This window comes from Protopterus annectens, chromosome 2.part0 (genome assembly GCF_019279795.1).
Source record: "Protopterus annectens isolate FY-2018-M chromosome 2.part0, PAN1.0, whole genome shotgun sequence".
NCBI classification, from domain to species: domain Eukaryota; kingdom Metazoa; phylum Chordata; order Ceratodontiformes; family Protopteridae; genus Protopterus; species Protopterus annectens.
In genome coordinates, this window is record NC_056728.1 from 998,748,310 (window position 1) to 998,764,436 (window position 16,127).

At 40.6% G+C, this 16,127-nt stretch overlaps 2 non-coding genes across 2 annotated transcripts; both read right to left on the bottom strand.

Moving 5' to 3' along the window:
- Positions 1 to 4,043: 4,043 nt before the first annotated feature.
- On the bottom strand, positions 4,044 to 4,115 carry TRNAH-GUG. Its single transcript has one exon. It is a non-coding gene; the product is annotated as a tRNA-His (tRNA).
- Positions 4,116 to 4,695: 580 nt separating this feature from the next.
- TRNAH-GUG lies at positions 4,696 to 4,767 on the bottom strand. Its single transcript has one exon. It is a non-coding gene; the product is annotated as a tRNA-His (tRNA).
- Between the last annotated feature and the right edge of the window lie 11,360 nt (positions 4,768 to 16,127).

The window sequence follows — 16,127 nt, forward strand, 5'->3', positions numbered from 1 at the left end:
CTTTCTTGACTTGTCAAAAGCCTTTGATATGGTCAATCACCAACTACTTCTCCACACGCTAGAAACCTTCCACTTTGACACTTCAGCCCTCAAATGGTTCCTTGCTTATCTCTCTGGAAGGCAACAGGCAGTCCAATGGCAAAATAAGCTCTCTCAACTACTACCCAATACCATAGGTGTTCCCCAAGGCTCCATACTAGGTCCCCTTCTCTTTTCCGTCTTCATAAACGAACTCTATTCAGTCATCCCCAAAGCCATATGCATCCAATATGCAGATGACTCAACCCTTATCTGTTCAGATGTCATTCTCCCTGCTTTAGAAGTAACAACCCAACACTGCTTTGCTACAGTAGAAAAATGGCTCTTTGAGAGGAATCTCATCCTAAACCCAAAAAAAAACTAAGTTACTACTATTCTTTCCCACCTCAGCTCGTCCTCTAGTGCAACACAATACACAAGCTAACAATACTACCTTCTCCGTTCAGTCTAAAAACGGGACCATAATTGAACCCGATACCAACACTAAACTACTAGGGGTGACTATTGACAATAAACTTAAATTTGACTTGCATATCAGCCAGACCATAAAAGATGTAAATAAGAAACTCGGATCCTTGTATAGAATCAAGAACTTCCTAACTCCTCATGCTAAACTAACTATCGCCCGTACCCATCTCCTCTCCACACTTCTCTATGCCTCACCTGTATTCTCTTTCCTCAACATATGCAATATTAATAAACTATCCGTGACTTACAATCACATTGCCAGATTTATAACAGGGGCTCCTTATAGAACTCACCACTGCCACAATCTAAAGAAACTTGACTGGTTAGAACTATCCAATCTTCTCAAACTAAACCAACTCTCTGTAGCATTTAAAATCATTAAGGAACCTGACAAAACCCTTCACTGAATAACTTACTGACCCCTACTCTAACCTAAGTAGTCTTGGCTCCTCCAACAGATCTCTGGTCCAAACCATCAAATCCAATAATATGGTGATGCTTTCTTCGCCAATACAATAGGAAAGGTTTGGAACTCCCTCCCTAACTACTTAAGACTCACTAACTCCCTCTCTCAATTTAAAAAACATCTTATACAATTCTTTAAGGCACATTGGCTATGCTCATGTGCAAATCCAGACTAGTTGCTAATTGAACTACAGCATATCCTATCCTACTTGAACTAGCTAACTGGGGTTCTCCTCTTTTTTGGCATCAAATAATTCGTAAATAAACTGACTACTACCCTATTTAGTTCGTTCTACTGTAATCAGTTTCTCTATGATCACTTGGAACCCTGCAATGGTGTAGAACTTTTTGAACATAGTGACATTATTGTCTCTTGAATTTGTCTCTTGAATTTGTATTGTACTTGTAATTTTGAGCTGGATTCTTTACTGTCTTGTTGATACAATAATCATGCCAAGGAAAGCATAAAGAATGTTAATTTGTTATGCCTTTCATTTATGTACCTGTAAACCTATGTGTTTTCTGTTTTTTCTCTGTGGAGCTTTTCTCCCCGGGCCTCCGCTGAAAATGGACATGTATCCAGTCGGACTATCCCGGTCAACAAATGTAAAATAAATAAAAAAAAAAATAAAATAAATAAACTAAGGACGGGTGGCATGATGCCAGAGTAATCCTATGGGCTAGGTTTGTAAATGCTCCAGGGCCATTAGCTTAGTACAAACCAATGAACCTATTGGGTACCACAATGTACTTTTCCAGTGTCAACCTACTCTCCATATCCCAGCATGGGTTTAGACCTTCCCATAGCACCACTACAGCATTACCGTCATTCACCAATATAGTTAACCACCATAGAAACAAGGGTCTGTTTCTTCCATATTCTTAGACTTATCCAAAGCCTTTGACATGGTAAATCACAGTATGCTTCTTGAAACTCTGTCTACCCTAAATACAAGTCCCCCCTCTATATCATGGTTCAACAGCTACTTATCTGGCCGTCAGCAAGCAGTCCTATGGCAGGCACAACTGTCCCCCCTTTTACCAGTTACCATAGGAGTCCCTCAAGGATCCAGCCTTGGCCCTTTGCTGTTCTCTTCATTTATTAACAAGATCTCTTCATCTTCACCCACTGCCTCAGTAGTACAATATGCAGACGACACCACCCTTATATGTGCTGCCCCCACCCTAAGAGAACTACAAACCCTAATTCAAAATAACTTCATCCTAGCCGAAAGTTGGTTCACTAACATTAAACTACTTCTTAATCTCAAAAAAACAAACAAACTAATTCTTTGCAGCCCAGGCAGATCTCCTCCCCTAAATAGTTATTTCGCCATCTACTCTAATGAAAACATTCAAATTAGTCCAACCACACACACTAAACTGGTAGGTGTAAAACTAGACAATAACCTGAGGTTCTATATCCACATAGCACAAACCATCAAGAAAGTTAATAAAAAACTTGGGCTCCTCTACAGGAACAAACAGTTTATGACTAAACACACCAAAGCAACCATCGCAAGGACTCATCTTCTATCCACCCTCCCCTATGCCTCTCCCATCTTGACTAATCTCCGCCAAACCGATCTAAATAAAATGGAATCTTGCTACAACAAGATTGCCAGGTTTGCTACTGAAGCCTCATATAGGTTCCACCACTGTGTATCCCTTAAGCAGCTCAACTGGCTTGAGTTGCCTCATATACTTCTATTCAATCAACTCTCTATAGAGCACAAACTGTACTACCTTTCTGAGAAACCTCCAGCACTTCAGCATCTAATTCAGTCCCACATTCCTTCTAGAGCCTTAAGATCTAGTAACCAGAACCTCATAACTGTCATCCAACATAAAAATGATGCCGGTAAATCCCTCTTTGCCAGCACCATTGCTAAAACCTTGAACACACTACCAAGCCAAATAACTTCTACCACATTCTTTATTCATTTCAAAAAACTCCTTAAAACCCACTATTTAAGTGACTGTCTATGGTCATGTCACTCGCCAGCCTTATCCCAAACCAAGAGAATGTTTCTGTGTACAGCTAAGTATAAACAGTTCCCCTCAAAGCTTGTGAACCCGTTGATATTTACCTGACAAAACTTATAACTGTAAAAATAATACAAATGCTGTCTTAAGTTTATTATGTACCTCAATGGTGTCTACTATAAGAATTGTTAATCTCTAACATATTGTGTTTGAATGCTATAAGTATGCTCTATTTTTTTTCTCCTCTCTCATGTACTATATTGTATTGTGGAGCTTTTCTCCCCAGGCCTCTGCTGACAACGGACTTGTATCCAGTCGGACTTTCCCAGTAAACAAAAATGTAAAATAAAATAAATATGTAAACTATGCATTAATGTTTTCATTTCAGCTTTAAAAAATTCAGGCCCTTCCTGCCATGCCAGGAATTACAATCCTGCCGTGACTCGGATTCAAACCGAGGTTGCTGCGGCCACAACGCAGAGTACTAACCACTATACGATCACGGCATGCTACTGAAGAGCTGGTTAATGTTATGAACAGTAGCTCATATTTACTGTCACACAGCTTTAGTTGTAATGCCTCTACTAAATTGCTTTTGTTCTCTTCTTACCGTTTCTGTTGCTATGATGTACTAATTCTGATGAGACATTTGCTGCTGCATGTATAAGTTACTCTTAAAGATTTACACTTCACACATATGACCTATGTGCCATCTGTAACACAATATCCTTTTCCAGTTATTGTCATATGACACTGTAACAATGTGCTTACTACACACTACCTTGTTTAAACATGTAATACTCTTTTGCCTTTTAGCTCACTGCTGTAAAAGGCCCGTAGCACAGCAGGACTGCTCAGTCAATGACTGAAAGGAATAAGAACTTTTAAACCATACTAGAGCTAAAAGTGTGGATCTTTTTATTGTCAAAGACTTGGTGATATAAACTGTTAACGAACAAAGGAGTTAAGTTTAACTATGAACTGAGACAGCAGCTTCACATAGAATATATAAACTATGCATTAATGTTTTCATTTCATATTTAAAAAAATTCAGGCTCTCCTTGCCATGCCAGGAATTACAATCCTGCCGTGACTCGGATTCGAACCGAGGTTGCTGCGGCCACAACGCAGAGTACTAACCACTATACGATCACGGCATGCTACTGAAGAGCTGGTTAATGTTATGAACAGTAGCTCATATTTACTGTCACACAGCTTTAGTTGTAATGCCTCTACTAAATTGCTTTTGTTCTCTTCTTACCGTTTCTGTTGCTATGATGTACTAATTCTGATGAGACATTTGCTGCTGCATGTATAAGTTACTCTTAAAGATTTACACTTCACACATATGACCTATGTGCCATCTGTAACACAATATCCTTTTCCAGTTATTGTCATATGACACTGTAACAATGTGCTTACTACACACTACCTTGTTTAAACATGTAATACTCTTTTGCCTTTTAGCTCACTGCTGTAAAAGGTCCGTAGCACAGCAGGACTGCTCAGTCAATGATTGAAAGGAATAAGAACTTTTAAACCATACTAGAGCTAAAAGTGTGGATCTTTTTATTGTCAAAGACTTGGTGATATAAACTGTTAACGAACAAAGGAGTTAAGTTTAACTATGAACTGAGACAGCAGCTTCACATAGAATATATAAACTATGCATTAATGTTTTCATTTCATATTTAAAAATAATTCAGGCTCTTCTTGTCATGCCAGGAATTACAATCCTGCCGTGACTCGGATTCGAACCGAGGTTGCTGCGGCCACAACGCAGAGTACTAACCACTATACGATCACGGCATGCTACTGAAGAGCTAGTTAATGTTATGAGCAGTATCTCACATTTACTGTCACACAGCTTTAGTTGTTACAATGCCTCTACTAAACAGTTTTTGTTCTCTTTTTACCTTTCCTATTGATGCGTTGTACTAATTCTGCTGAGATATTTGCTGTTCTGTATATTAGTGACAGTTAAGAAATTTACACTAAACATATATGATCTATTGGCTTCCACAATAATGTAACAATTTCCTAGTAAACAAATGTCAATAAATAAGTAAAGTCTAACTTGGCACAGGTGCTCTTTTTCAGCAGAGGCCTGGGGAGAAAAGCACCAAGGTAACAAATTTAATTTTATCAACATTTACAATAATACATTTTATAATGAAGTTTCAATGAATACGTAACATAGTAGTTGGCATAATAAAATTTGTATTGATATTCACAAACATTAATAAATAATGTACTTGACCTTCACATTACCATGTTTAAACCTGTAATACTGTTCTGCCTTCTCTGGACAGTATTCCCTTCAAATTTACAGACAATTAATACTGTACCTGAAGTCAGTACTGTCATAATTAACCTTCAGTTTTATGCAGATGTCTTTTTTTTTTCTGGAGTGCCTACATTTCATTGTAACCTTTGCTATTCACTTTTGTATTTGTTGAAATCCCGTACTATAAATATTTGTGTTCTCTTATGGTATAATGCAGCTAGGCTCAACCCTCTGAAATGCCCCAAACTCAGTAGGACTGCTCAGTCATAGGTGTATACTAGGCTAATGGCCCTGGAAACTTTACAAGCCTAGCCCATAGAAGTGCCTTGGCATTTTGCCGCCCGACATTAATTCCCAGTGCCTCTATCAAGTAGATCCATGGGAGTGCTCTTTGGGGTGAGCTTTCAATTACCCATCCACTCATCAAGATTTCTCTTGAAGAGGGTCAGCGATGTGCTCTGTTTAACATGTATGGGAAGTCTATTCCAGAGCATGGGCAGTCTCTGGGTGATATTCTGTTCATTGTGATAATGAGGTTGAGGTCTCTGGAGCATGTGGTGCGGAGGGATTGGGATTTCTTTAGATGTAGCATTTCTAACAGAGATCGGTCAGACATGGCTTTGTAAGTCAAGCAGAGATTGCCTCTAAGTAGGCGCTATAAGACAGAGAATAGCTGGAGTCTTTTGAGTCTGTCCGTGTAGGACATGTGTTTAATGCCTATGATTCTCTTTGTGAGGTACTTCTGTGGCCTCTCCAGCTGTTGCAGGTGTCTAGTGAGGTACATTCCAAATTGGACATTACACTCGGTGATTGGTCTAATGAAGGAAGAGTAGAGAGAGAGAGAATGATTTCTTTCTTCCTGGATGCAAAACCCTTGGTAATGAGATGTGCCATATAGAAGGGCTTTCTGACCACAGTGGCAGTATGGTGATTGAAGGAGAGGTTGCTGTCAACCTGTGTCCCCAGATCTCTTATATCGCCTTCAGTGTTCAGTGGGCTCCTATCAATGTGGTAATTAGTGGGAACTGAGTTTTTACCAAAGGGGTGACAACGCAATTTTTTGGCGTTAAGCATAAGGCCGTGGTTTTGACGCCAGTTATTGGTCTCAATGAGGCCTTTCTGTAGGATGTTTGCATCACTTGGGGAGTTAATAATGGCTCCCAGCTTGCATTCGTCTGTGAACCTGGTCAGCCAGAGTTATTTTGTGTTGGTCTGGACTTCTGAAAAGTCGATGCCGAACAGGAGATGACCTAGGACCGATCCCTGTGGGACTCCACTCGTAACTGGTTGGCAGTCTGACTTGGAGTCTGCTACTTTCACACTTTGTGTTCTATCTGTGAGCCAGTTTGCAACCCACCTAGTGATATAGGGGTTGATGCCTAGTTTGGTGAGTTTATCAATAATTCCAGAGTGAAGGCCTTGGCCAGATCGAGGTAGGCTGTATGCACTGCCTTACCTTCATCCACAGCCCTGGTGACTGATTCAAAGAAGTCAACCAGGTTGAGCAGGCATCATTTCCCTTCACAAAGTCATATTGCATGGGGTCTAGAGTCTGGAGATTTCCTATATCTTTGTTAATGAGATCCATGATGATGCACTTCATAGCTTTACATATCTGACTCATCAGGCTATTGGGGCAGTAATTCCCAGGGTCTATAGTCGCTCCCCCTTCAAGGAGAGGGATGACTGTAGCAGTGCGCCATTCGGTAGGGACAAAGCCTGAGGTGAGGTTGTGACTGAACAGGGCACATAGATGTGGTGCCAGTTCACTTTGTAGTTCATGCAGAACACAGCCAGGGATATTATCGGGTCCCATGGTAGCTGTATTCTTGACCTTGGACAATGCAGCTTTAACTTGTGCTGCAGTAATGCTGGGTGCCTGACATTCTTCCAGTATTGTGATTGGTCCTTTGGGGGGAGGGGTAAAATTGGCACTGAATCTGTCAGCCAGTATGTTGGCAATATCATCTGTTGCCTGAGTATAAGAGGTGACATTGTGCAGTGTATCAGAGCAAATCTGGGTATTGCCATGGAGGTTTTTGATATAGCTGTAGAAGACTTTGTGATTGTTTTTAGCATCTGCCACAATTCTGCCTTCATAGCTGGCTTTAGGGGATTTGATGAAGGATCTCAACTTTTTGTTGAGGCTGATAAGGGAGTTTTCTGGTCTTGGGACTTCACCTTTTTCTGCAACAGTTTCTTCCTTCTGTTGTAGAGTTTATTAATGACAGGGGACCACCAGATTGGCTTCCTTTTTTTGGAGGAGAGCATCTTGGTTCTGTTGGATATGACTAGTTCCATGCATTTATGTACATGTTCATACAGTGCATTGGTGTATGATTTAGTAGTCATGCAGCTATTTTACATTGGCATGGGTGCAGTGAAGTTAGCCACCTCTGTTTTTAGGAGTCCAATGTCAGCTTTGGAAAAGCTTTTCAAAGTGGTTAACTTTGTGGGGGTTGTGGATGAAATGTGGAGTTCCATGCTGATTAGTTTATGGTCTGATCTGACCATGGAGGGATTGACTATTGGTGTAGAGCAACGGTCGCCCATGTTAGTAATAACCAGGTCAAGGATGTTGCTTCCTCTAGTGGGGGTCAGAATGAGCTGGTCCAGGGCATTGGAATTGATGAATTCCAGGAAGAGTTGGGTCAGTGTATTGGTGCTTGAGTAGTTTTCCCAGTTGATGGAGGTGTAGTTGAAGTCTCCTAGTAAGAGAGTGTTGGGTTGGACCTTGATAGATTCCAGGGTGCTTAGGAACATGGAGTGAGAGTCTAGGGACATGACTGGGGACCTGTAGCAGGCTATTTATTTTATATTTGTTGACCGAGATAGTCCGACTGGATTCATGTCCATTTTCAGCGGAGGCCCGGGGAGAAAAGCTCCAAGATAAGCAGTTAAGATTACAGATACAATATATACAGTGGTTACATACTTAACAAGTTATACAAATTCCAAGGTTAGAGATAATCCAGGGTGTAAGCTAAATTATAGTTATTAACTCATAGTAGAGGAGAGTTAGTATGGTTTGATACATTGACATAGCCAGTTTAGTGTCAAATATTGTTTGAGTCTCATCTTAAATTGACTCAGGGTGGTAAGTAAAGTAATATCAGCTGGGAGTGAGTTCCAGGATTTACCTGCACAGTTGGCAAAGAGAGAGTCACCAGATGAGTTATTAGTTTTGATAGTCTGAACTAGCAGTCTGTTAGACGATCAAAGATTTCTGGGATTGTTATAGGGGGTGATAATGTTTTTTAGTGCAGGAGTATTGTCCGGATTGTAAAGGATTTTATATGCCATAATCAGTTGGTTATACTGGATCAAGCTGGGCAGTTCTAGCCACCCAAGCTGGTTTAGATTGATACAGTGGTGTGTCCTATAAGGCAGACCAGTGGCAAATCTGGCAATGGTTGTAGCAGATAGAGAGTTTGAGGACAGACTTGTTTAAATTAGAAAGTAAAGGGGATGCTTACAGAAGAGTTGAAAGTAGATGAGAGCGAGCTATGGCAATTCTAGCAGGTGGGATTAATTTTTATTTTATTTATTTATTTATTTTACATTTGTTGACCGGGCTAGTCCAATTGGATATATGTCCATTTTCATCAGAGGCCCAGGGAGAAAAGCTCCACATGCAAGCATTTGTAATAACAGGAAAAAAAATAAGCATGGTTATAATATATACATCAAAGGCTTTTATCCTGTAAAGTGACCCTAGTTTTTTATTGATGGTTTGACTAAGATGCAGATCGAATTTAAGATTGTTATCTATGATAACACTTAGATGTTTTGTAGAGGTGTCTGGGGAGATTATAGTGCCATTATTGGATTTTATGGTAAAGGTAAATGCAGTAAACCTATGAGTTGGTGAGTAAAGTAACAGCTTTTTTTTTTTTTTTTTTTAGGATTTAAGATCAGACGACGACCAGAAAGCCAGTTTTCTATTATGCTGAAGGTGTTCTGGGTAGCTGACCATAGTTCTGTCTGAGATGTGGCCGGGCAGATCAGTGTGGAGTCATCAGTGCATTGGATACAGCTGACTTTTGGGATAACAATATAAAGGTCATTGATGAAAACGGAGAGCAGAAGGGGCCCTAGTGTAGAACCCTGGGGTACACAAAGGGAGTTGGGTAGGAGGTTAGATAGTTTGTTTTGCCAAAGGACAGCCTGCTGTCTGCCACTCAGATAAGATTGGAACCATTGAAGGGCTCAAGTATCTAGAAAATGTTTTCAGGGTGTGGATTAGAAGTTGGTGATCAACCATATCAAATGCCTTGGAGAGAGCCAAGAAGAGGGCAGAGGATATTTTATTATTGTTGTGATTGTGGATTATGGTGTTGGAGAAGGCTAGGAGGGCTGAAGTAGTGCTGTGGTGAGGTTGGAAGCCGTGCTGGGAGTCTGCCATAAGGTTATTCTGAATTAGGTAGTGCAGCAGTTGTCTAAGAATACATTTTTCCATAATCTTTGCAAGTGGAGATAATATAGCTATTGGCATATAATTAGATAGTTTAGTAGAGCTACCTCCTATGTGAAGCGGGATTACACAGGATATTTTTCAGATGGTGGGGATTTTGGCTTCTACTATGGTTCGACTGATTAGTATAGAGATGGGGTAAGCAATGGCATCAGCTGCTTTTTGTAGATACTCGGCAAGGAGTAGATCAGCAGAGAGAGTAGTTGGTTTTAATTTTTTGATCAAAGTACGGAGAAGTGAAGTGGCAACTGGTTGGAATCTGAATAAGAATTGGTTACTAGGGGTGGTGCCCTCAGGGCCAGGGGAGCTTGCAGGTAGTTGGCTAGCTGGGGCTTGGATTGTCTCCGTAAAGAATCGGTTAAAACTGCCTGAGACTTTCTCAGGTGGTTTATCAATGGTGGCTGCAGAGGCTGGGGTGGAAGTTTGTCCAGGATGTAATAGTTTATTTAAACCTGCCCAAAACTTCTGAGGGTTGTTTTGATTTATTTGCTGTAGATTATAATAGTATTTTTTTTGTCTTGTACAATGGATTTTTTAGTCTCATTCCTTGATTGCCTATATTTAATGTGATGTTGGGGGTCTTTTGTAGTACGCCCTAATGTCCATTCTTTGTTTCTAAGGTGAATTTTAGTTTGGACTCTTTGAAAAGCCATGGCACAATTTAGTTTTTGCCTTTATTCTTATTGAGCGAACAGTAGATGAGAGTCAAGGATCTCAATGAATTTGTTGTTAAAGTATACAACTGCTTCCTCTAAGGGGAGGTGTTTTAGAATTGACCATTAAATGAGTTTAGTTCCTGTTAGAAATTGGCAAGGTTAAAGTTCTTTTTGTTTCTTACCATTCTGAGTATGGGTTGGTGGGGGTTGATGGCTTTATGCTTAATTATAGAGGTAAGAAGGTGGTCACTTAAGTCATCAGGGAGGGTCCCAGAGGTGTACAGTTGGGGGTGACTATGACCTGGTGAGGCTATGATCTGGATCGCCGTCTTACCCAATGTTAGTTGTACCTGAAGTATCTCAGATGCATTATGATGGGCTACTAGTCTGGAGGTGTGCATATCCTTTATGAATATGGAGACACCACTGTCTTTGGAGCTTTGGTCCATGTTTCGGGGCCGAAAGGTGTGGAATGAGTTGTAGCCTGGTAGTGCAGGGATGCTTTATGCTGCTTTAAACCAGGTGTCTGTTACAGCACAAATGTTGATGTCCTCCATTTTGAGGAGTGCTTCGAGCGAGTGCATGTTGAGATTTAGACTTCTAGCGTTGAGCAGCATGACCCCCCCAATTGCATTTATTTATAGCTGTTATGGTGGTAATTTGATCTTTGAAACACCAGCTAAAAAAGGCACTCTAGGGTTGGCAAGAACCTTAGCCAGTACCCAGAAACCCAGGGGTGACAGATGCAGGCCATCTCTGGCAAAGCATTGAGGTCTGTCGATAATGTCATCCCAAGCAGATACTAAATCCCCTTAGAATGACACCAGAAACTTAGCCAATTGTTGAAGTCAATCATTTTTTGTTTGTACTGCAGTATTGATGGTAGGATACTGCTCAGGGCTAGTGTCATACCTGCTGGGCCACATAATCCGAGAGCTCCACCATGTCTCTTTTCGTGTAGTCCAGGGAGGTGCATCTCTGGCCATTCACACCCACATGGACAATGACAGAGTCATACTTGTACTTGTTGTGGAGTGACCAGAGTGCGTATGTTATGTGTCTGATTCTGACACCTGATAGCTGACTGTTACCATCTCCTTATTCAACCTAGTGAATGGGACATCTGTGTGCCTCACTATTGAGTCACCTATGATTAGTGTATTGGGCAAGGTGTTTAGTCTTAGGGGCTTAGGTTGAGGGGCACACTGTGGAGGTGAGCTGTGTGTCCTATGGTTTGTCCTGTGTTGTGGTGATCAAGTTCGTTTCTGTTTTGGAGGTCTCTGCTATTTTGCTAAATTTCTATTGTGAGCCACACACTTAGGTGTGCTACAGTAATTGCTACAAAAACCTGTTGAAGTGCAAAACGATTAGGGTATTTGAAGTGCAAGAGAGAAAGAACTAGCAAGATCTAAGGGAAAAACTGAAGAGCAGACTTTCTGGCACCAGTAATAGTTTGTCTCAGCTCGTGCCACGGTGAGAAGCTTGCAAACGCAGCCTTTTAAACCATAAAGTTGAAAGGGATGGAAGAACTGCCCAAATGACCAATAAACTACAATTTCTGGGCCAGAAACCACTCTTCTCATGGTAGAGAGGCTACTTAGTGCTTACCACTCCCACTGATAAGCTAGAAGGCTTCCCTCCAACTCAAAAACTTGGGGGGGCTCAGAAGCTTACAAACAGTCCTGGATACAGCAAATCTTTATCTGGACTAGACTAGTTACAGGAAAGGCAGGAAACAAGCTTAGAATTTTTTTTAACAGAAAAGCAGCTAAAACAGCATTAAAAACAATTCAAATGCACTTAATAAATGAAATGACTAAGTGCATTTCTAACCCACAGTAGAGTTAAAAAGTATGGATCTTTTATTATCACAGACTTGTTAATATAAACTGTTATGAACTCTGCATTGAGACAGCAGCTTCTGTTTGAATATAGAAACTATACATTAATGTTTTCATTTCATCACTTAAAAATTCAAGCTCTTTTTGCCATGCCAGAAATTATGATCCTGCCGTGACTCGGATTCGAGCCAAGGTTGCTGCGGCCACAACGCAGAGTACTAACCACTATACGATCACAGCATGCTACTGAAGAGCTGGTTAGTGTTATGAAGAGTAGCTCATATTTACTGTCACACAGTGTTAGTTGTTATAATGTCTCTACTAAATTACTTTTGTTCTCTTCTTACTGTTTCTGTTGCTATGATGTACTAATTCTGATGAGACATTTGCTGCTGCATGTATAAGTTACTCTTAAGGATTTACACTTCGCACATATGATCTATGTGCCATCCGTAACACAATATCCTTTTCCAGTTATTGTCATATGACACTGTAACAATGTGCTTACTCCACACTACCTTGTTTAAACATGTAGTACTCTTCTGCCTTCTCGGTATAATAAATTTTAGCTCACTCCTGTAAAAGGCCCGTAGCACAGCAGGTCTGCTCAGTCAATGAATGAAAGGAATAAGTAGTTTTAAACTATACTAGAGTTAAAAGTGTGGATCTTTATATTGTCAAAGACTTGGTGATATAAACTGTTAACAAACAAAGGAGTTAAGTTTAACTATGAATTGAGACAGCAGCATATCTTAGAATATGTAAACTATGCATTAATGTTTTCATTTCCACTTTAAAAAAATTCAGGCTCTTCTTGCCATGCCAGGAATTATAATCCTGCCATGACTCGGATTCGAACCGAGGTTGCTGCGGCCACAACACAGAGTACTAACCACTATACGATCAGGGCATGGTACTGAACAGCCAGTTAATGTTATGAGCATTCTCTCATATTTACTGTCACACAGCTTTAGTTGTTACAATGCCTCTACTAAACAGTTTTTGTTCTTGTTTTACCATTCCTATTCCTGTGTTGTACTAATTCTGCTGAGGCATTTGCTGTTCCACATATTAGTGACTGTTAAAAAACTTACACTAACCGTATATGATTTGTTGGCTACCACAATGTATTTTTCCAATGTTTGTCATTTAACACTATAACAGTTTCCTAGTAAACAAACGTAAGTAAAGTCTAATTTGGCACAGATGCTCTTTTTCAGCAGATGCCTAGGAAGAAAAGCTCCAAGGTAACAAATTTAATTTAATCAACATTTACAATAATACATTTTATAATGAAGTTTCAATGAATACGTAGCATAGTAGTTGGCTTCATAGTCACAAACATTAATAAATAATGTACTTGACCTTCACATTACCATGTTTAAACCTGTAATACTGTTCTGCCTTCTCTGGACAGTATTCCCTTCTAATTTACAGACAATTAGTACTGTACCTGAAGTCAGTACTGTCATAATTAACCCTCAATTTTATGCAGATGTATTTTTTTTTTCCTAGAGTGCCTGCATTTCGTTGTAACCTTTGCTATTCACTTTTGTATTTGTTGATATCTCATATTATAAATATTTGTGTTCTCTTATGGTATAATCCAGCTAGGGTCAACCCTCTAAAAGGCCCCAAGCTCATTAGGACTGCTCAGTCAATGAATGAAAGGAGTAAGTACATTTCTAAACCACAGTAGAGTTAAAAGCATGGATCTTTTATTGTCACGGACTTGTTAATACAAAGTGTTATCAACTCTGCATTGAGACAGCAGCTTCTGTTAGAATATGGAAACTATACATTAATGTTTTAATTTCATCACTTAAAAATTCAGGTTCTTTTTGCCATGCCAGGAATTATAATATAGTCATTCCTAGAATTGCGCAAAAAGGTCAAAAAAACAATTAAAGCTAGATAAAACCCATTATTATCAGTCTGCCTTATACTCCTCCCAACACAATCCTAAGCAGTTCTGGTTCACAATTAACTTCATTCTCCACCCAGGTAAATTGGCACCCTCCCCACCTACCAGTCTCCCCTCCTCCAGCATTATTCCTGCCTCATTCAATAAACACTTTACTGAAACCATTCTGTCCTTGGCTAAACACCACAACCCCCTACCCACCCTCTCCACATCAAAACCAAATACTCTGCCCACAGTCTTTTCTTTCTCACCAGTACCTACCTCCAACATAAAATAACTTCTATTGAAACTTAAGCCTACAAAACTAGCATCTGACAATCTCCCCTGCAAATACCTAAAAATAGTAGCCGAACCTTAGCCTATCCAGTCGCTATATTAGTTAACTGGTCCTTATCAGAAAGCTGTGTCCCCTCAGTTTGGAAAATAGCCCACATCATTCCCCTCCATAAAGGAGGTTTCCTCCACCAAACTTTCCAGTTACTGCCCCATAGCCATCATCTTTCCACTCTCCAAGATACTTGAGAAATGCATCCACTTTCAAGTAGTAGACTAGCTTCTAGCTAATAACCTCCTCTCCAGCACCTGGCATAGCTTCAGACCATACCACAGCACTACTACCACCCTGCTCTCTTTCACTAACAATATCCTTCATCATAAAAACAATGGCCTGATCTCCCCTGCTATATTCCTGGATCCATCCAAGGCTTTTGATATGGTCTCACACAAATCTCTGTTCTTACCAACTTATCCTTTTCTCAATCTGCTAAGGACTGGTTTCACAACTATCTAACTGGCCACCAGCAATCAGGTGTTTGGCACAATGACCTATCTCCTCGACTTCCTGTAACCCTCTGTGTTCCCCAAGGCTCCATCCTTGGTCCCTCTACTATTCTCACTCTTCACCAATGACCTATTCACAGCCACCAAACATGCTTCTCTTATACAGTATGCTGATGACTCTATCCTCATCTGCTCAGCCCCAGCCATACCTGAACTTCATAAGATCACACAGGAAGCCTTTTCCTGTGTTCTGGCTGTCTAATGCCCAGTTATTACTCAACCTGAACAAGACTAAGCCCCTTATATTCCAGCCCACAAAATCTAACCCAACTATCCCCCACTTTAATATTCTAGCCAATGAGAATACCATCATCTCCCCAACAGAACACACCAAACTACTCGGTGTTGAGATTGATAACAATCTCAGATTTGACACTCGCATTTCTCTTACCATAAAAGTTCACAAAAAACTAGGGGCATTGTATAGAAACAAACAATTCCTCACCAAGGCGGCCAGAATTTCTGTTGCCAATTCCCACCTAATGTCCGCTTTACTCTATGCCTCTCCTATATTTACCTATCATTGACAAACAGACCTAAACAGCCTTGAGGCTTGCTACGACCAAATTGCAATGCTTGCCACTGGTGCATCTTACCACAGCCACTACTGTATCTCACTTAGAGAACTTGACTGGCTTGAACTCCCTCAACTTCTTCACCTGAATCGGCTCTCTCTTGCCCACAAGTTAGTAAACCATCCTCTTAAAGTCCCATCCCTTCAAAACCATCTCCAGCCCTACTGCACCACTAGACCACTACGCTCCAACAGCAGAAAATCAGCTTCTAGTATCCAAAGCCAAGAACTCAGCCAGAGAAGCCCTATTCTCCTGCATAATATCCAGATTATGGAACACCCCCCATAACCACACTACCTTCTAACAATGTCTTCAAGACTGCACTAAAAACTCACTAGTTATGTCCATGCACCAATCCCGACTATTGACCCACCTTTTACCTCCCGTTCCTCTTCCCCTCCCTAGCCACCCTGCCTCACTCCATCGGGTCATTACATGTATTCCCCTGCGGGTTCTGGCTTTCCCTGTACCCTCCCCTACTCACTCAATCTCTCAGACCCTCTTATAAAATCCTTAACTGCCTCATTTCTTCACTCAAAACAAATCTCCAGCTGACTTGTACCTACCTTCCT